Below are 4,218 nucleotides of genomic sequence, written 5' to 3' on the forward strand. Positions count from 1 at the left end.
CCTTGAAGAAAAATGGCCACATGATACCTTCTGAGTCTAGGTGGGAGCTTAAGGTGGGCACAAAAAGTCTCTTGTAGAATATAAGGACCAAAAAATATGAGAGAGTACAAGAGTTGGTAGGTATAGAAGGGGTTGGAACTATGAGGATTTGGGAAAGGGGTTGAATATAATTAAAATGCAATGTATGGAATTATCAAAGAGTTAATAAAATATTTTTAAAACATGATTATTCTCTCCATACCTTCTCCAGGTACTCTTGGAATCAAGGTGAGATTTTATGCAAAACCCAAAATTGTTTTTCTCCATTGTCCATTCTGCACCAAACAGGGAGGGGTGCACTTGTAGGAATCAGCCTCCATCCTTCAAAGGGTCTTTGATTTAGATCATTTTTTGGAGGCAATTGGAGTAGAGAGGGCCCAGACTTCATGAAGTGATAGGTGAGACCCCGAGTGTAAATGGAAGAGATAGTCCAGCTGTGTATCCATAGTACTACATGTGGCTAGACTAATCAGGGGAGTGGCCTACTTTGTTCTCAGAGTAGATAAAAGGGTCAGAACCTTTTCTGAGGCCCAATGAAAAAGAGGTCCTAGGATAGATACATCAGCAGTCAAGGAAATATATAGGGTCCACTGAAGACAGCACAACTTAGATAGTCCACATGTAATCCAGCATTCCCATTGCTGTTAGTCCTACTCTCCTAAGCTTTGTGACCCCCTACCCACGGGTTTTCAGATATGCTTCATTGTCACTTTTCTCCCCTCTTCAAGGACAGTGAGTGTGCTCACTGAAGGATATTTTCAGAGCAGCAGAGGGAGCTACATAAAGGTTAGCAGAGGAGGTGTCCAGTCTGAGTGAGTTTGAGTTACCATGGTGAGAACTAAAGGTAAGGAAAAACTAGAATCCCCTCCCCAACAAGGGATGTCATAATACCTGTCCACCTCTCTTAATGTTGCCCAGAGAACCCTGAGTATGTTGGTGCTGTGTCTGCCTCTCCTTTATGCTTCATGGCTTGCAGTGGGACTTCTCTAGGAGGTGATGTCAGTTTGGCAGAGGGAACCACATGTGGCAAACAGAGAGAGGAGTTCCAGGATTAGCCATATCTCAGACATGTACTTCTGGGAACTGTATGTGTTCACAACACAGAAAGAAAGAACTGTACTTCCTGGTTATATTCTGAGGCCAACATTCAGAAGTACTAAGTGGCATGCTTTTACCTTGGGCAGGAAGGTGGGAGTCTTTGAAGAGATGAGATCTTGTGTCATCTGGATATAAGGGAAGATGTCAGAAAGTACAAGTGAGATGAATGAACTTCAGATGGAATTAGAAAACTCTAGTATCAGCAGAGATGAGCCCAGATCATCTGAACATTCCAGGACAACCCATACAGATGTAAAGAGATGTGACACCTTCTCACATATCAACAAGGTGAGGATGTTGACCAGAGTGGCTGGCCTTAGTTAAAAACAGGGATTCCAGGATCTTGCACAGTCCAAGTAATGACCTCCAATGGATGCATCAAGGAAACTCCTGTCATGGGCCTCACAAACACTTCTCATATACCTGACCCCCACAGTGCTATCAGCCTAATCACCCCATCTTGTTTGCAGGTCACTGGTTTTAGGGAGCTGAAAGATCTGGTAAAGGGGAGTTTGACTGGAGTCATCAGAGGGAAGATCTCAGGAGTGTCAGGACTCAAGGTAAGGACTGGAGGAGTCCTGCCATTTAAACAAGAAGGGACACGTTCCCTCCCTGACTGCCTGTCAGCTGCGAGAAAACCCAGGGGCCATAGATGCATTTCCTTACCTCATGTCCTCTTCCCTCTGCTTCACAGAAATAGGCTCTTGGCTTAAAGAAACTAGCTTTGGATCATCAGGGGAAGCAGTTCACGTTTATCAAGGTGAGTGTTGAGACCTTCAACATCTCAGGACACATGGGATACATTGAATTGAACCTGAGCCAGATATGAAGTGCTCTTAATCCCTTTTATTATGTTTCAGAGAGGGGAGCAGTTAAGATTTTGCTACAGGCCAGCAGAAGGGTAGTGTCTGGCTCTTGACAGGGGAAACCTGAGGGCCCAGAATGATTGATCATAGAAGGCAGCACTTACCTTAAGTAGGGTTACACCCCACAGTCCACCTCACCCTTCCTGTGAAGAACTGTTTCAAACTAGCAGTTTGCAGCTGTGGGATGTTGTCAGCATCTCTTATAATAGTTTCAGAGAGCAGAAGGTGAAAGGCTTCGTCTGAGACAGCGTCTTCAGTTCATACACAAGCATAAAGCTATGTAGCCTCAGAAGTTGGGGAGACGTACATACTATAAGTATATATCAATGGTACCAACAGCTTAGAATATAGACACTCCAGATTTCCTGGCCTCAAACATTCTGATGGTAGCCCTGAGGCTACCTGCTCTGTGACTTGGATGTACCCTAAATAGCTGGGTCACTTCCTGTTTCAGGTTTTCAGGGTTCTAGGTCTGCTAAGAGGCCTTGTGACCCTAGAGCATTTTTCAAGGGAAATCAAATAACATGACTTTTTGAGGGCTGTGAGACAGTGGCTGCCAGCAGAATCAATTCACTCTCCCTTTCCCCACCAGGCGTGTATATCCTCGCTGCTGTGATTGGGACGCTATCCTGCCTGTTGTTACAGAAAAGTCACAATGGAAAATCTCTATAACACCCATTACTGAAACCTCCAAGGCTGTGCTCAGGGACAAACAGAATTAGGTATTGCCCAGACTACAATGGCTGTGGTAGATGAGGAGGAAACCACTTGCACCTCAAAGAAGATGTATGGTAGTGGAATACCAAGTCCTTCCCAGAGTCCTCAGAGAGCCTCCTCTCCCCCTGTGGCACTGGCCTCTGTTCCTGAAGGCCCATCTGAGGAAGCTTCTACCGACCAAGTAGAGGAGCTGGAAGACCCACTGCATATGTTGTAAAATTCTCAGAACATAAAGGTGTATGAATTAGTCGGCTTTCTGCTTTTCAAATATCAAGTGAAGGCATTCACTACCAAAGCAGAAATGCCGGAAAGTATTGGTAGAGAGTATGACGAGTACAACCCTCTGATCTTTAGTGAGGCCTCTGAGTGCTTGAAGCTGGTCTTTGGCATTGACATGATACAAGTGGACCCATTTATCCACTCCTATGTCCTTGCCACTGCCCTGGGGATCACCTATGATGGGATGCTGACTGATGTAGTTATACTTGGTGTCATTTTCATGCGGCGAAACTATGTCAGTGAGGAGATAGCTCTACAGTTCTGACCTGCACATAGTCTAATGCACTAGCAGTTCTAATCCAACATCAGTTCAGGCTGACTCAGTGATCCAAGTATTGTACCCTCATGTGAGAGCTGGTGGGAGGAGAGCGTAAAGCATTCTACTTTTATTTTGAGTGACTTTAGGATTCTTAGTATTCCAAAATGTTAATATTCTTGTTACAAGATCCATTAGTTTTAAGTCTTTTGTACTGAATGCATTGTTTTTGATCCAGGTTTGAAGAATTTTATTATTTTGAAAACAAATGAGAATGTTTTCTGTCTTAATTTGTAAAATGTCATAAGATACCAGTGGTATTGAAATTGGAATTTCCTGGGAAATGGGAAAAAAACTTGGCATTAATTTGAACAAGAATAAAATTAATTTTTGATTGTCTTATATTATTTAGTGTGTAGTGTGGTAACTAATAAAAATGAAAACTAAAAAAATTAAGAAATAAATGGAACTTTTAACCCAAAAGCCTTCACTGGGCTTCATTGTAAAGTCCTGTGTTAGCAGTGGGGCATGGCAGAAGCCAGATGTTTCCTTACCTACTGAAAAGTTTGGTATAGTAGAAGCCAAAACCATCATTTTCTGTAGATAGGGTGAGGGCAGGACTGAAGCCCTGTCAATACAGCTAGGGGTTCTTTCAGACCATAAAACACTAATACAGAAGGTTTGTGGAGAGGTCTGCCACGGCAAGCAGCCCAGTGTCAATGCTGTAAAACAAGGTAGTTTGGGAATCATACACACATGACAGTTCACAGGTCTGTAAATCCTCTTCCAGAGGATCTTATCCCCACAGGGTCCAGGCATTCATGAGGTATCATGTAGGAGAAGCATCTATTCACTTTTAATTGGGTATGAGCTGTTAAGTAAATCATAAGTTACAACTCACAGGCCCAGATAGGTTAGGTAAAGAGGAAGGCTAGGGAGGAGATGCATAAACCTCCCTGGGAA

The 4,218-nt window shown here is 43.4% G+C and overlaps 1 pseudogene; it reads left to right on the forward strand.

Annotated features, from left to right (window-relative positions):
* Window positions 1-702: 702 nt before the first annotated feature.
* On the forward strand, window positions 703-3,344 carry LOC116085847 (annotated as a pseudogene).
* Window positions 3,345-4,218: the final 874 nt, after the last annotated feature.

This window comes from Mastomys coucha, chromosome X (genome assembly GCF_008632895.1).
Source record: "Mastomys coucha isolate ucsf_1 chromosome X, UCSF_Mcou_1, whole genome shotgun sequence".
NCBI lineage: Eukaryota > Metazoa > Chordata > Mammalia > Rodentia > Muridae > Mastomys > Mastomys coucha.